The sequence below is a fragment of the Heterocephalus glaber genome, unplaced genomic scaffold, assembly GCF_053883595.1.
Source record: "Heterocephalus glaber isolate CG9 unplaced genomic scaffold, H.glaber_assembly_v1.0 deba00001463, whole genome shotgun sequence".
NCBI lineage: Eukaryota > Metazoa > Chordata > Mammalia > Rodentia > Bathyergidae > Heterocephalus > Heterocephalus glaber.
In genome coordinates, this window is record NW_028258310.1 from 9,189,375 (window position 1) to 9,207,643 (window position 18,269).

The following is an 18,269-nucleotide window of genomic DNA, read 5'->3' on the forward strand; positions in this document are numbered from 1 at the left end:
AAGCAAAAATAAATATACAACATACTTTTCTAGCAAACTGATAAGAAGAAACAAACATCAACAAAGATAAAGTCCACCTAAGTAATAAGATTAACTAAGTTGACCTTATATATGAAGTATATGAAACACTGCATTGATAATGACAATGCACATTGTTTTTCATTGCTTTTGGAAAGCTTGCCATTGTTGATGATATGCTGGGACACTTAAAATAAAAGTCACAAGTTTTAAGTAAATGAACTAATTCAATGAATGTTTTCTGGCAACCATGGAATTAAGCTAAGATTATGAGGAAAATAGGTTAAATCACTTTTTGTGTGATGCAGCTAATGCTCTGGTTAGGAAAAAACAAATGACAGCATATATAAGGAGAAATATATAAGGAGAAAAAGCCTGAACATGTTATTTAAGTGATTGTCTGTACAGTTTGAATCAAAAATGTTTCCTCCAAAAGCTCACATGACCAAGGGTGGAAGTTTTAGAAGCAGATTGGATGATGATGGTGGGGTGCCAATCCATCGGTGGAATAATGCATTGATGAGTTCATAGCTGATGGTGTGTTAGGGGCTGGGGCCTGGTTAGAGAAGGTGGATCACCAGGAGAGTCACCTGGAAAGGTGTATTCTTGTCTCCCTCTGCTTCCTTTCACTCTTTCTTTTTTCCCTCTCTCTGCCTCCTGGCTGCCATGGGTTGAGCAGCTTTACTGCATCATGTCTTTCTGCTGTTCCATTTCTGCATGAAGCCAGTTGGCCTTGAAGTGAAATCTCTGAAATCATGAGTCAAAATAAACTTCTCTTCCTTTAAATTCCAAGTGTCAGGTATTTTGTTCCAGTGACAGAGGGTGACCAGTGCACCACCTGAACAAGTTTGAAAGGAAATGAGAATTTAACTTAGAGAAATGAAAAGAAAGGTGCTAATAATAAGAACAGAAATTAATAAAATAAGAACAAAATGTATAACAGAAAAATAAACAGCCCTTTTTCGAGAAAAGATTAAAGTAAATTGCCAAGAGAAGTTTAAAAAAGAAAGCAAGAGAACACACAAATTGCCTATATCAAGGAACTAAAAGGATTATAAAAAGATATCTTGAACAACTTTATCCTCTAAATCTAAAAGTTTGGGCCTTGTTTAAATATTAAAATATAGGGCCGGGGATTTAGCTCGGTGGTTCCAGAGCCTGCTTCGCAAGCTCAAGGTCCCGAGTTCGATCCCCGGTACCAAATAAATAAATAAATAAATATTAAAATATATGAAACTCTGCACAAGTAGCTATAAAAAAATTCAAAATGTCCTGTATTTATTAAAGAAGTCGACTCAACAATGGAAATTATCTTTCCACAATGAAAGCTCCATTAATGGAGCTTTAATGGATTCACTGGTGAAATTTTTCAAATATTCAAAAATAATAGAACCTCACAGGGAACAGAATAGGAAAAAAATGCTTCCTGGTTCACGGTATAAGGTGAGAGTAATCGTACACAAAAATATGGCAACAACATTATAAGAAAGAAAAAAATAAAGAGTATCTGTCCTGAGAACATACATATGAAAATTTAAACAGAAAAGGTATCAAACTTAGCAACAAATAAAAAAGTAGTATGTCACAAGCAACAGGGTCTATTCTAGAAACGTAAAGTTGATTTAACATGAAAAAATTCAGCCAATAAAATGTATCTCTAACAGAATTAAGAAAAATTATTATTGATTTAACAGATATGTAAAGGGCATTTATAAAATTTAATACAGCTTCATCACTAACAGAATTTTAACCTCATAACAAACTAAGAATGAAATGTGAATTCCCTGAAATAATACAGAATCAATATAAAGCCTACAGGCAACAATAATGATGAAATATTAAAAACTTTCTCACTGAAACTAGAAATGAGATCAAGATGCTTAACATCACCACTTCTATTAAAACTGTCCTGGAGCAGCGCACCACTGACATTATGCTCAGTAGTGAAAACTAGAAAGTCAAAGACAAGGATGCCCACTCTCCCCATTTCTATTCAACAGTGTCAGAAATCCTTGCCAGAGAATTAGGCAAGAGAAAGAAATAAAAGAGCCAAATAGGAATAGGAGAGGTGAAACTGTCAGTGTTTGCCACAAACATGATCTGTAAAGAAAATCCTAGACACTCCAACAAAAACAACAACAACAACAACAACAAACTGTTAGAACTAATAAATAAGTCCTGTAAGTCTGCAAAACACAAAAATCAATAGGCCCAAATCAGTACCATTTCTATGGAGTCATGATGAACTATTAAAAATTAATCAAAATATCAATCCTGTTTATAATAGGCTACAAAAAAAAATAATGAGGAATAAATTTAGCCAAGGAGATACACTGAAAGTTTTGAAGCACCAATGAAAGAAATTAAAAACATAAAAAATGGAAAGATATTCTATGTGAATGGCTTGGAAGAACTCATACCATTATAACATGCATACTACCAAGTGATCCTCAGATTCAATGACATCTCTATCAAAATTCCAATGTCCTTTTAAATAAAAATAGAAAAAAATCAAAAACTTTATAGAACCATAATAACTTCTGGATAGCCAAGATAATAATGATCAAAAAGAACAAAGATGGAGACATGACACCATATGATTTCAAATTATTCTACAAAGCCATAGTAAACAAAATAGCATGGTGCCAGCATAAAAATAGATATCCTGACCAATTAAACAGAATTGAAAACCCAGAAATGAACCCATACAGATATGACCAACTGATTTTCAGCTATCTTGTCAAGAATATACAATGGGAAAATAGTAATATCTCCAGCAAATGGTGCTGGAAAAATGGGACGTCCACATACGGAGAATGATATTGAACCCTTATCTGATACCATTTTTAATTATTTCCTTTACTGTGAAGAAGTTTTTTAGTTTGATGTAATCTTATTTGTATATTTTTACTTTTTTACTGGGAAAAATTAGATGACATTGTCAGAACAATGAGGATTTTTTATTGTTTGTTTTTTTGTTTTGGTTTAATCTCCAAAGCTCAGGCAAAATGTAAAAATGAAATTACATCAAACTAAAAAACTTCTTCACAGCAAAGGAACAACTAAATATGTGAAGTGACAACATACAGATTGGAAGAAAATATTTGCAAACCATGTATCTACAAAGGGGTTAATGTCCAAAACACATTAAAAAATTTAAACAACTCTATAGCAAAATAATTAAACCAATGTAAAAATGGACCAAGGACTTGAATAGACTTCCTCAAGAGAAGACATAGCAAAGGACAAACAGGTATGTGACAAAACACTCAACACTGCTAATCATCAGAGAAATGCAAATTAAAACACAATTAAATAAGCCAGGTGTGGTGGTTCATGCCTGCAGCACCTGAGAGGCTGAGGCAAGAGGATCACCCTGAGTTTGAGGCTAGCCTGGGCTGCATAGTGAGCTCAAGGGCAGCCTGAACTACAGAGCAAGATTCTGTCTCAACAACAACAGCAACAACAAAGAGATATCATCTCAGACACCTGTCAGAATGGCTATCAAAAGGACCAAAGATCATGGACACAGAATGTAGAGAAATGTGAACCTTTACACTGTTGCTGGAAATGTAAATTACAATAGTCACTATTAAATACTCTATATAGATTTCACCAAAGCTGAAAATAGAATTATAATATGATCCAGCAATCCTACTTCTGGGTGTTTACCCAAAAGATTTGAAATTAGTCTGTTGAGATGCTTGCACTCCTATGTTCATTGCAACTCTACTCACAATAATCAAGTTATAGAATCAATCTAATCATCTAAGGATGAATGGATAAAGAAAATGTGGTAAGTATACACATAGTAATCCACACAATTTGCACATCAGCCTGTCCTGAACTTAAACAGAGAAGAGAATACTACCAAAGCTAATGATCCTTGAGTACAGAGAATAATTCTCCCAGGAACATTAGCTGATGAACGTTTCAGTAGTTCATGTTAAGCAAATCCTCTGGTTGCTGGGGAAATATAAGTACCTCTCTTTGCTCTTACTTCCTTTTAATCAATGTTAGGCCTGCACAAAGAGGCACTTTTTTTCAGTGAAGGACCAGATTTAGTGTAGTGGCTCAGAAGATTTATGGGATCATTTTACCATCAAAAGCATCTATAATTCATAGAAACAATATTTGACCTGATAGAATTCTTTGAGCCCTTATCCAGCTATAATTTCACCTTAACACATCTTGCACAATATCAGCTTAGACCATAACCTCCCTACTTAGTTTTGTTGTTGCTGCTGTTTTAAATTCAGTATAGGCTTCTAATTTTAAGATTATTAGCCAGGAACTTTTTAGATATTAATCATTTAAAAAGCTAAAATTCCTTGGAGTTGAAAAAATTAATGCTTTTAAAAATTCCAGGTATAAAAATATCTATACAGGGTATTGTAAGAGATATGAAGAATGTACATGTGAGTATGATATAGCCACCATCCTGAGAAGTCTTCTATATGATTATCAAACTAAATCATAAAATTCAACAATGGCTTATTGGGCACTTACTGTGAATGGGATGTTTTATAAGATTGCATGAAATACTCAGTTATTGTCTATAATATGATTAGGATCCTTTTTTCCAAGTAGTTTAGGATTTCTAGTAAAGTAATAATATAAATATATAATGTTGCATTTATAGAATAACGTTTGTAGTTCTAAGTAAGTACATTAATATACACTTTTGTTTCAACTTCTCTACTGAAAAATCTTCTACGACAATGACTTTGTGTTAGACCTGGGTTTTTTTTGTTTTGCTTTGTTTTTTTTAATCTTTCTCATGCCAAGCCTAATCCAGACAGATATTCCTTAGGAATATATACCTAAGGATCCTTATTGTGGGGCATAAACATAGAAAACTCTTTTCCCCAAGAAAGTGTGTTAAGTACTATAAAAGAGGTGTTATCTGGTCCTAAAGAAGGTTATGGGAAGAATAACCCATCAAATAAGAGTTTAATAAATGCAAGTTGAATAAATAAAAAAAACATTTAAATTAAGTTGCTTGAAATTTCAGAGTTTAAATGACTACCCTTCATCATAAATTTTTTAATGATCCATTGTTTTATATGTTTATCTATACTCAGACAATTGTGTATAGTTGAATTTTGGTTTTTGTTCAAATACAACAACAATCATTTAATTGTCTTCAAACCAGAGAAGGCAAAAAGTGATCCATGAAACAAAAAGCATGGTCTCTTTGACATATTCTTTAGAACTGGAACTTAGACAATTTCTGTGTTGGTAGAATTGTCTTAAAATAATTTAGAGAATTCTAATCAAGTATCAGTGGAACCACAGAGAATGCTAATGGAGAGTGGGTTATCACCCTGCACTGAACATATACTATGTATTATGTTCTGGGGATTCTAGTAGACACTGCTGAGTAATATAGTGTCCTGGTCTCAGTGAACTCAGAGTAAACTGAAATACGAAGGAGGAGGAGAAACAAAGTTAAAAGCTGAGCCATGTTCACTTTGCTGTCATGAAATCACACCTTCTGTTATGGACTATATCTACATGCCCTGCCCCCAAGCTTAATATGCTCATAAGTGGGGCTTTTGGAGGTGATGGTGTCATGGGTTTGTGATTAATCATCATTGGATCGGTCCACTGTGGGTTATAGCTGGGTATAATGTTGGAAGGTGAAGCCCAATAGGAAGAGGTGGGTCATTATGAGTATGGCCTGGAAGGGTATATATCCCTCCTCCTCCCATGATCCCTTTTTGCTTCCTGCCTGCCATGCCATGAACTCTTTCTCTTGTGCAATGCCCCTCTGCCATGTCACCTGGCCTTGGAACCAACTGATAATGCACTGAAAACTCTACAAAATGTGAACTCAAATAAACATCTCTTCCTTTAATTTGTGGATGTCAGGTATTTTATCCCAGCAATGAGAAAGTAAATAAGACACTTTTCTTATTTTAAGCCAGTGGTTCCCAAAGTCTGGATTTGGAACAAGAAACACCAGAATTATCTGGAAACTGGTCAAATATAGATTCTCAGGTTCCAACCCAGCCTTATAGGATCACACACCATGGAATGGGTCTTGGTAATGTGCTTGAATATGTCTTCTAGATAGCATGACTGTGATGTACACTAAAGTCTGAGAAGCATGATCTAGGCCAACTCCAGTGTATTCCTGTACTCTCACCAAAGACACCAACACTAACAGGGTAACAAAAGTTACATCCTCTGACCATTTTGTGTAAATTGAGAAAGTAGTGAAATCATTATGTATGTTAAACAGGAGCCCAAAATTTGATATTTATTGTTCACTTAAACAACATTCTTTAAATCTATGGTCCCGATAAAGTTCCTTGCTTTTTTCTTACTTTCTGTAATGTTCTCCAAAGTTCTCGATAATGAGTTAAAACATAACAGAAAGTGTTTTTTAAACATTCAGAGATGTCATGCATATTCTTGCTTAGAAATTTAATTTTAGTAGGAAAGAATTATAATCATACTGTAAAATTCTGGATCCTTGCAGCTTGATAAATATCAATGTGAAGAGGAGCAAAACATAAAAAGTACAGTATTGTCTAAATCTAAAACTTTGCCTTTTCTCCAAGGTAAGAAATATTCAGTCATACCACTTGTGAACATTAATTAATCATATGTCTAAATTAATTAATCATATGACTAAATTAAGAAATGCCTAGCACAAGTGAAATGAATAGACACTTCACAGAAGCACAAATGGCCAATAAATACATGAAGAAATGTTCACATAGCTGGCGATTAGACAAATGCAAATTAAAACAACACTGAAATTCCATTTTACTTAAGAAAAAATGGCCATCATCAAGAAATCAAATAATAGCAAATGCTAGAGATCCCGGAGAGAAAAAAGGAACCCTTCTACACTGTTGGTGGGAATATAAAGTAGTACAACCACTATGGAAATCAGTATGGAGAGTCCTCAAAAAGATGAAACTAGAAATTCCATTTGACTCAGCAATTCCCCTTCTGGAGATTGTTCCAAAAGAGTTAAAGATATCATATTACAGAGATATATACATACCCATGCTTATAGCAGCACAATTCATAATAGCCAAATCTTGTAAGCAGCTTCTATGTCCATAAATAGATGAATGGATAAAGAAAATGTGGTATTTATACACCATGGGATATAACTCTGCCACATAAAGATAAATCTGAGTCATTTGTAGGAAAATGGATGCAAAGGAAGCCCATAATGTTAAGTGAAATATATCAGACACACAAGCTTAAATATCACATTGTTTCTCTTATATAAGAAATTCAGAGTAAAAATAAAGAGAAAAACAAAAGATTAGTAATAGGAATCAAGGAAATAGATCATTCTCAAAGGTAAAGGGGATAAAGAGAAGAAGGAGAAGGGAGGGAGGGAAGGGGTAAGGGATAAAAAGGGAATTGGCATGTGTTACATACATGTACCAGCTCCACACAAGTCACTGAACCTCACACATGTGCTAATAAAGTTAAAAGAAAAAAGAACATAAACACCTAGAAGATTCATAAAATAGAGTTCTAGGTATCTCTGTGGACTGTTTCCGTATGACTGACATGTAGACCAGCCATCTGAGGAGAGAAGACTTGCTTAGTTGTGGGAGGCACCAATCAATATGTTTATACCATGGACAGAATAAAGGGAAGAAGAAAGTTGGTGTGCACTTTTGCAGAGCTGCAGACAGCTTGAGAAGGTGTCTTTTGGTGTCATCACCTTAGGACATCAGTGTCCAATTTCTTCAGCCTTCCAATGCAAACTTATATCAATGACTCCCCAGTGACCTTCTGGGCTTTTGACTTTCAAATGGTGCTGCATACTTGATTCAACCTCATCCCAGTCAGAATGGATATCAGCAAGAATACAAAGAATAATAAATGCCAGCAAGCTCAAAGGTGAAAAGGGAACTCTTACACATCTTTGTTGGGAATGTAAATTAGTACACTTACTATGAAAATCACTGGGGGTTCCTTAAAAAACTAAAAATAGGTATTACTTGAAATCCACCATACGATCCACCTATATAGCTCCTAGGTATATTCCCAAAAGTATTAAAGTCAACCTATCATTGATGTACCACGCAAATCCATGTTTATTGCAGCCCAATTCACAATAATTGATCTGTGGATTCAGCCTAGGTGCCTGTCAAGAGAAGAAGAAAGAGAATGTGGTATACATACACAGTGGAGTATTATTCAGCCATTAAAATTTTATATTAAGTGAAATAAGTCAGAATTGGAATGAGAAATATTTCATATTTTCTCCCATATATAATATTTACTTTTTAAAAAGAGAAAGATAACATGGAAGTGGAAGGGGGACTATTAGAGAAGAGGAAAGGAACAAAGGGTAAAAGAAAAGGAAGTACAAGAAGTTGACTAGGGGTAAAAATGATACAGGTATGTTATATGCATATATGGATCTGCCAAAATGAAACTAATCTGTATAACTTATATGAACTTTAAAAGTCACTCCTTTCTTCTATCTTCTTATTTCATTTCCTTACTGGAAGCTTCCTCCAAATCTCTGCTCTAGCCCTGATTTGCGGTTTTCTTTATCACATCTTCAAAACTCAAATAATTACTATCACAATATTACAGTTTTCCTCTAAGGGTAGGTAAAACAATTCAGAGGGAAAAAACTAAGAATTAAACAACAAATCCAAAATGTTCTTCAGCATTTAAGGAAAACAAATGTGGATAACACTGAATCTTGTTTATTCTATGAAAGATACAACTCTTTTGTTTCCACCTACCCTGAACATTCCAGTGCTGCAAAATGGATGTGAGAGAGAGACTTTCTGGAGTCGCCCCTTGGGTGGCATCCTAGAGGCAATCACTACCATGTTGTGCTGTCCTGGGAGCAGAGTGAACAGGTGGGGTATAAAATCATAATTGCAAACCTAATGGTGGCAGGTCTTCCTTCTGCTTACATTTTAGGAAGCAATGCACTCACTGATAAGCAACATGATGTCCTTGTTCTACAGAGAAGTCACAGCTGTTTAACAAATTTAACATAGATAAGACCGTGTCACTGATTTGTGATTATCAATACAGATAATTAATCCTATTAGATAAGTCTTCATTGCAAATTTTAGTTTTTCAACTTAGAAAAGTATTTTTTTAAATAAATTAATTTCTCCTTTAGTGCAATCACTAATTCATCAAATTTAACTTTTGCTTTGGTTTTGATGTTGGCTTCAGTTAACAAAATATGATCAACCACTATATTTTTAGCAGTGGCAAAGTTTACTGGAAAAACTAAAAGTAAAGAATAGGAGAGAAACTGGCTCTGCAGAGCAAACTTGGGCTGAATAAATAAGAACGTAGAGCAAAGATAAAATTTGCACACTGGGTCTAGGACACATAGTGGGCTATCATGCAAAGCTATAATAGCAGCAGCTCCTTATGGCTATCTTTCTTTTATGCTGTCCAAATCTTGAGGAAACCCAGGAGAACTTCTACATCTGGGTCCTGAGAGGCTGTCCTGGAATCCCACACCTCAGCCTGACATCAGGTCTAGGCCATCCTATTGAAAACCTGCTTAAATTCTTGGGAAAAGTCCACGAGCGGGGCTTTGGGAACTGTTCTGCGCATGAGTTTGGGATCTTGTTAACAACAGGTCAGACATACTTCCGCAGCCAGCTTTTGCTGTGCCCTAATCTCCTACCTCATTTTCCCCTGAGAGACACAAATCCCAATAATTGTTTATGAGGTGCTGAGTGAGTGGAGGTCTCTGTCATCTATAGCTTCTTTAAGCTGGAAGGGGCTGTAGACCCCACCTACTGGGGATTATGTGCTTTCCAACTCCCTCGAGGTACTGTGACTCACTGGCTATGTTGAAGAAAGGAAAATCTGTCAGGAAACAATGAGAAGAGTTAATAACCACTGGCCTTCATTATTAGCCTAAATATGAGGAGCAGGTCAGATTTTCCATGCTTCTGTAGCAGGAAGGTTTTTTTTTTTTCCTTTCCAAGAGAAATCTCAAGTCTTCCAGAGGTTCACAGGAGTAGATTTTTCCTTTTGGGTGATCATGTGCTTCAGACAGTTCAGATGGGACTGGCTTTATTCTATAAAGATGCCTGGATCCAGTCCCTAGACATCTGTCATTCCCTAGATGTAAGAATATGTCTCAGATATTGAACTTTTTGGAGGGACAGCTGAGCCTTTTCTTTGGAGTCTTTATATCCTCTCTTAGCTAGAAAGTTGAATCTATACAGTGTTATAGTTAGGTATTTTCTGGGTTGGGCTACAAACTAGAATATCATCTACCTATTGTAGAGTGGTTTCTTATTTAAACTTTAAGGTTCTCAAATCTTTTTCTAGTGCCTGAGCAAAAATGTGAGGACTGTCTCTAAACCCTTGTGGGAGAACTAAGTTTATTGCTGCTTTTCTCTTGAAATGGGATTTTCCCATTCAAAGGCAAACACAAATTGGGAATTTGGATGTAGGAGGATGGAGAAAAATGTATCTTTTAAATCTAAGACTGAGAAGCAGTTAGTGTCCCCTGGAATTTGGGAGAGAATTGTGTATAGATCTGATACTAGAGGATGGATTGGAATGACAGTATTGTTAATGAGGCACAGGTCTTGTACCATTCAATATTCTCCTGGGGGCTTTACTACAGGGAGAATGGAAGTATCATAGGGGAACTGACAAGGCCTCACAAGGCTATATTTGCGAAACTTGTCTATGAAAGGCTGAAGGCTTTTATGTGACTCTTCCTTGATTGGATCCTGCTTTCGGTTAGAAAGTCAGCTGGGGTCTTTCAGTCTTATAACTACTGGCAATAGCTGAATTTTTCCTACCAGGTATTCCCTTATACCATACAGCAGGATTTACCTGTTGGTTGATTTCATCAAGGAGATATGGTATAGTCCCAGCAAGTAAAATCTATTTTGGCCTTAGCTGGAATTTGAGAATTGCCCTCATTTTTGTTGATAACTCTCTTCCTAGCAAGGGTGTAGGACACCGTGGGACAGTTAGAAATTCATGGTTAAAAATTTGACCTTAAAAGTGACACATCAGAAGAGAGTAAAGAATCTTCAACTAGGGATCCCTTCAACCTCAACTATGGCTTAGAGGAGAGTTTTCCAGAGAAAGAAGTCAAAACAAAATGAGCTCCCCTTGTATCAATAAGTAGTTGAATTGGCTCACCCATGATGTCTAAATTTATCCAGGCTCCTCAGAAGAGAAACACATCATTTCTAGTCCATCTTGCATCTTATAGCTCCAGTTTGGCTCTGTTGAGGAAAGAATAGCCTTTCCGGGGTGGTATTTTCCTTTTCAAGGCTCATCTGTGTAGTTTTTAGTCTCCTGTAGGATTCTTTATTTTTCATCTTGGGTATAGCAAATGGCCAAGATGTATTGGACATCTTACCACGATAAATCAAAAGCAAGAGCCAAAGTTTGAAACCCCTCTATAAACTTACTAGGATCTTCTGACAGTTGGCCTAATTGTTCCTCGCACTGCTAGACATCTGCAACTAAAAAAGGGACTTGCACTTGAGTATTCCCTCTCAGCCCTGGGGCTTTTCTTAGGTGCAGGATAAGTTGTGAATTAGAGTTGTAAGAAGCACCACTTTGGGTTCTACCTGCAGGGCTTAAAGCTGTCTGAGAAGCGTGATAAGGGGGCTGAGGAACACTGGGTTCCCCTGGGGCACTAGGCTCTAATGGAGTTCCAGAATCACTTGGAGGGGATGGACTTGATTTATTATCTTGGATATTAGCAGGAGGAGGTCATGGAGACCTTCCAGTATCATCAAACAGATCAGAGAGACCCACATCCCCCTCAGATAAAGTGGGGGGGTCTCAAGACAGGGTCATCAAGAATATATTTTTCCTTCTTGGGGGTCATGCGAAATATCATAGCTCCTGAGTGTCAGATCCCCACCCAGGCAGAAGAGAAAAACTTTGCAGGCATTGCAGTTACACATCCTGCAAGGTGCAAAGGATAACAGGAAGCCAAGGCCCAGGTTCGAGACAAACAGCCCACTCCATGCAGCAACATCTATGGGTACAGATACCCCTGAAGTCCATTATACTTCTTCTGCCCTAGAACAAAAGACTTCCTCCACTCTAGGACAGAATTTTCCACTCCTCCTGACACTACCCTTCCCCTAACCAAACTCCCCTATAAAGTTTCCCCTTGTCCAATCCCCCAGGGTCAAAGGCTTTGACCCCCTTGACTAGCCTGCACCTGGGCTGGAAATAAGACCTCATTTGTTGCTTCATTTTTGCCTGCTCTGGTGGTCTGGGTGGTGCCTTGGTTTACTCTAACACTGAGCATTCCTTTTGATAAAGAGTCACAAAAGCCTGAACATAAGGCATTCCATCCCTCCTTGATTGTTTTAAGAAAAAACACTATAACTGGAGAATAGTCTCATAATTTAAAGTACCATTCTATACCCATCACTCGCCACCTCCCAATTTATACTGGACCCAAACTGTATAGAAATAGTAGATAACTTGTTCCTGTTTTAGAATGTCAGGAACAAACCTTTTCTACTCATTGAGAATACACTCTAGTAGCGATGTCAGTGAAATCCACATGGTCACGAGATCCAACAGGATTTCCCCTTTGCTTGTCTTGGGATTTACAGAGAAAAGGGGAAAACTAGGCCTACACTACTTAAGGAGGAATCCCACACATAAGGAGGTGACACAAAGTCCACAAAGTGCTCTATGAGACTTTACAAAACCTAGCTAGACATCTTTATCTGAGAACTTTAGAATGATGCCAGCATCCTTTAGCAAGAAGACCACAGAAGAAAGCTCCCCCTTTGGGGGGCTTTTTGTCTCCATATTTGGACCTATTAACTCATTAGGATGAAGGGGGCTGGGCCATCTGTTGGCCTTGCCTAGTCCAAACTCTCATGAATTAAAGGCAGAACCTCCCCAAACAAAGTTCCCTTAGTCACCTAGTTGAACCCCTTGATAGTTCAATTTACATTTATTCTGAGCTCCTTGATGGCTCAACTGGTATTTTAAGTCCCTTGATGAGTCCACTTAACTAAGATGACTCTACTTAACCAGAAACCATGCAGGAAAACATCTCTTACATTTATTCTGATAGAATTTAAATTACTAAGAATTGGGATCACTGTTTACATACACTTACAGTTACATAATTAGGTTTTTAAATGTTAAGTTTTGTTTTATTCAAGCATCAGGCATATGTCTAACTTATCTGGATTTAAACAGGGAAGCATAAGAGCCAACTAACAATGGCCTTAGAAAGGCTCTTAGATAAAAATACAGTTTTGCCAGCACTTGGTCCTGGACGAACGCCTTGGACATTTTAAAAAGGAAAAGTTTTTCTCTTCCATGCAGGGAAAAGCCACTATGCCAGTTAAAAGAATTCAAAAAGGGGGGTGTAGCTCAGCAGGTGCAAGGTCCTGAGTTTGATTCCCAGTACTGGGGGCGGGCGGAGAGCTTCCTCCCTCTAGTTCTTCAAAAATCAGAGGCATAGCTCATAAGGTGAGTTAGTAAACAAGAAAAAGATGGAGGTAGTTGACATAAGCCCATGTCTAGCTACATGATTTCATACAAGCTTTAAACCTATTTATTGGTGTCACCCACACCCAGGGTGGCATACCCATAATCCTAACTTTACACCAAGACATAAACCAAGAAAAAAGTCATTTACAAAACTGGGATAAGTAAAAAACTTTGAGGAGAAAAATTAAAAGTTTGCCCAATGTGGGCCTTACTTTCTCATGCCTGGCCACACCAAAATGTACTCTTCTGGCTCAGATCACCAAAAATGTTGGTTTTGGGCTGGTCATGCCAAAATGTACTCTCCTGGCTACGATCACTAAAACATGTTATCAGGTAGCTTGCTTTGAAAAAGTGGCTCACCATCTAAATGTTACCAGGTTAAGGGTTGTTCACCTCCTCTTCTGGAATCAGATTCCAGGTTCTTCTCATCTTGAACAAAGAAATGAGTGAAACTAGCAAAGAGCAGGGGCAAAATTTATTCAAGAAAGCAAAAGTGAAGAGTAGGGAAGAAACTGGTTCTTCAGAGTGAACTTGGGCCAAGTAAATAGAAAAGGAGGTTAACAGCAACGAAAAAAGTACACATGACATCTGGGAAACACAGAGTGGGCTATCATTGAAAGAAAGCTATGATAGCCAAACATTTTTTCAAATAAGACTTCAGAATGTCTACTTTGTACCACTGATAGGTATAGATATAAATATAAATATAGGGACTCTGTGATTAGGAGATCTGGTGCTTATTTTCTGTAGCCAGAGGTCTCCTTTAGATAAAAGTGTCAAATCATTTAGGTTAAATGCTCCTAGATATTCAGGTTTAAGAATGCCTAAAATTTGTCTCAGAACTAGGAGTTTGCATACAGTCACTTCATCTTTATTCCAATATTTCCCTTTAACTTTTACCAATTCTCCAAAGCCCCTTAATCTAGAGTTGTTATTCATCAACTGCTCAAAAGTTAAAAGAGGGCCAGGAATTTAGCTCCGTGGTTTCGCCTCCTGCTGCGCAAGTGCAAGGACCCGAGTTCGATCCCCCGTACCAAAAAAAGTTAAAAGAAATGTACAAGTTCAAAAAAGCAAGCAATAACTCATTCATCATGAGAGCTGAGTAACTTTCAAATGTGCAGAATAAAGTTGCTTTTAAAATTAGATGGATTGAATCAAATTCTCCTACAAATACGGTATTTTGAAAATTAGTGAGTTTTACTAACAAGCCTCTGGAGATAGAAAATAACACCCAAGAAAGGAGACATGTTGCTCTATCCCCATTCTGGGTAGCACTGGTCTTTTAGGAGAGTAAGAATGGAACAGCAAACTAAGCAACAAACAATTACTTTTTCCAATTATAACCTAGCTAGGACCCAGAACAGTGAAGTTCAAACAGTCTCTAGACCATGGCTTCTCCTGGAAGTTGCCACAGGATGGAAATGAAGAAACAATGCAGGAAAAAGAACCCTGCAAATGCATGGTAAGTTACTTACATAGATTTCAGCCAAGGAGTAGGCCAAAACAAGGTTGGAACCCACAAAAGTTTCTCTTGATTGGCTTTAGGGTTAAATCAACTCTTTCTTAGGAAATAGAAATTCTTCTCTTCCTGAACATACCACTTTGTTTTTGTTGCAAACTCCTTTCAAACTCCTCCCTAAATCTTTCCAAAAGGAACTGATGGAACCATAATTAACTCTGCCTTTCATTATCATTCATATTATCTGAAAATAATTTCTCATTTTAATATCATAACTCTAACATATATCTCACAAGGAGTAGTAGTGTCTAAGCTTCAGACTTTATTGCAAAACTTAAATTATACTTGATTAACTCCTACTGTAATTGCAATAAGACAAAGCATCCTACCATTTTGACTACTTGCATTCATTCTTTCTCCTCTCTTTCTTTCTCTCTTCTCCCTTCCTTTCTTTCTCCATCTCTCTCTGTATAAAGTTTAATTGTCAAATATTTTTTCTTAAATTTACCACTAACTACCCTAAGCTCCTTCCCTTCAAGAAAACCAGATATCCAAGAAAAGAACAGTCTAATAATATGTTTTAAATAAATTTCATTGAGTAAGCATAATGGAAATAATCATTAAATAAAATAACTACGTACAGAGATTGGTGCCTTGATTCTTGGTAATGATAAAAATGTAGTCTAAATAAATCCTGAGGTTAAACTTAGAGTATAATTGAACAAGAATAATGATTCTCTCTGAGTTGTAGCCAAAGGCACAATAGCAGAAACACACATAATTTCTATATGAGAAAGAGAGTGGTAGTTGGAGACATGTCCCTGCTTCTGCTGGAATGGAAAGATTTATAACTGAGGAAACATCAGTTAAGAAGACAATGAAACTAATTAAGCATAGGAAATGAAAACAAAACCACAGCAAAACATGCATGCAGCGAGTCTGATGAAGAAGAGCAGTGGATCGGTACTTTCTGCAAAGCCAGAACAAGTTTTACAACACTGATCCTAAGGCAGTTATAGGTACCTATCTGAATATGTCTATTGCAGGCATGTTTGTGAATAAAATCTGAAATTTAGAGAACAACATGGAGAAGTCAAATGGCCATATTTACATTCTTCCCCACCCCCCCTTTTCCGGAGTCAAACTCATGACTTTGTGCTGCCAGGCAGGCATGGGGCCACTGAGCTACATCCCTGGCCCTATATTTACATTCTTACATGGAGGGAAATTGTGCTATTTTATCTGGCTGTTTATGGTAATACATCAAAGAAATTACGTCACAAGGATTGAAGAATTTTTTAGCAAAATAAAGGGACTCAACATGAGTAAAATCCTTTCACTCTATTGTTTTTCTTTCTTTTTTTCAAAAAATACTATGATTTTCCTGAGTACTATACACTTAAAGGCAAAATAGGCTAAATTCAGTCAAAACATGGGTGTTTCATACATGTTAAAATAAGGCAATCTCTATAAAATAGTCAATCATTTCTTACACTTTTGCTTCTAGACAGACTCCTCTGGAGATATGTAAATTATTGATTCCATCTGGTTTATTGCCATCGGGGTTGCCTGAGTGTTTATTTTTTGAAAGCAGGTGTAAATAAAGCTGAGTTACTTTCTAGAAAAGCTGCAAAATAAGGTTATAGACCTGCAGTTTAATTCTCCTTTTCCAGATGCCAGCGCAGACATAGAAGTTTATACAGGAAAACATCCTGCCTTTTAGGATCTGCTAAGGTGATCAGCTGAGAGGAAAATTACCAAGCTACAGGTGCAATCAATTATTATAAAATAGTGTTTCTCCATGGCAAAGAAAAGTTGAGTGCATTACTGTTTTATTTTTTTTCTCTTTTAATGAGAAAGGGAGTAGAGACAAATTTGATAAAGTTGCTTGAATATAGTTTTTCTTCACTGTGAAGTTTTTTCTTCTTGTACTACTCTTATCATTTTCTTTCTTTACCTACTATTCTTGCTCCTGTCGTCAACTCCTGACATGAAATTTTCCTGCCTAAATATTCAATTTCCAAACTAAATAAAAAATTATGAGAAAAATATTTTTAAATCCTCTTACATTCATATCTCCAAATTAGCCCTCAAAGGCATTCAAGAAAAGGCTCAAATCCTACTCACTTCTGAAGGGATGTGGCATCTCTCTACTCTAATCAGATAATTTACAATTTCAGAATGGTTCATTAATTTTTATTGAATATATTTAATGTATTATTTATAGTTTATTAAAGTTGAAAATAATATTGATATGTGGAAGTAATCATCTTTCTAGTACATGTAAATGATACCTATAGTTCCTGCACTGTCAAGGTGCATACAACAAGCTGGAATTATTCTGGGCGACGGTCCAGGAATAATAAGCTCTGGGTATGGCTATTATGAGTACAAACAAGATAATGTACCATGTCAAATATCAGAAATTTTAACATGTGCCATGATAATCCAGAAAAAATCAAATCTTAGCATTTATGTGCAAGCCTTTAAGATTTCCCGGTTAGTTATTAGTGGCAAGTTTCATTCTTAGTCTCTACATGTTCTGTCAACAAAGAACTTGATGTGTCTTTGAACAATCCAAGCATCTTAATTAATTTACCCTTTAGGGGGAAAAAAAATCCCAAAATAGTCAAGGTCAGAGAAAGGTAATGCATTTTTATACCCCTTTTGGTGCAGTGTAAAAGGCCTCAGTGAGAGTTAGAGACAAATAGATATGAGTCCACCACCACCCCTCAGTCTTTACCAGTTACCAACAATGTGGTGATGCAAAAGGGTCTTCATTGTTGTGAGTTTCAAGTTTCTCACCTGGAAAATGAAATTGTTGAGGGATTGTTGTGAATATTAAATAAGATAAAATATGCCCAGAACCTGTGTAGTAGCTCCATAATAACAGCTCTCTTCTCTTCTTTTTCCATTTATATTCTCAACTTCAAGGTAAAAAAAGACATTTGGTCTTTGAGGATAAGGGCATGCTTCCTTCCTTTCCCTGAAAGTATCTGGCAGCAGGAAGGTGCTAATAAATGTGAGCTCCTTGTCAAAGCTCCTTGAGTGTCCCCAGACTGCATGTATTCACTGGGGAACATCCTCTCTCAGATGCTACCTGACTTTCTCCATCCAGCATCAGTGAAGCAGACCAATTCTTACCTACTCATTCAGGGAGCACTGCGGCAGGAGTGTAAAAGGGTCTGTACAACTGTTTATCCATTGCTGAGGTGAAAGAACATGACAGGATACCAGTATAGGTATGTTTACTTGGGAGGATGAAATTTTAGAATTTGTAACCTCTTATGTGTTGGCTAAACCTCTT

The 18,269-nt window shown here is 36.6% G+C and overlaps 1 long non-coding RNA gene across 2 annotated transcripts in view; it reads right to left on the minus strand.

Annotated features, from left to right (window-relative positions):
* The window catches only part of LOC110351130 (uncharacterized), a 282,837-nt gene that overhangs the window by 55,215 nt on the left and 209,353 nt on the right, over positions 1-18,269 (minus strand). The window contains exon 7 of one of the 2 annotated variants that reach the window (XR_015438827.1): positions 13,345-17,767. The exons of the other annotated variant lie outside the window; for it this stretch is intronic. This is a non-coding gene — a long non-coding RNA (uncharacterized LOC110351130). Of the gene's footprint in view, positions 1-13,344; positions 17,768-18,269 lie in introns of those variants that run through there. 2 annotated transcript variants of the gene reach the window in all.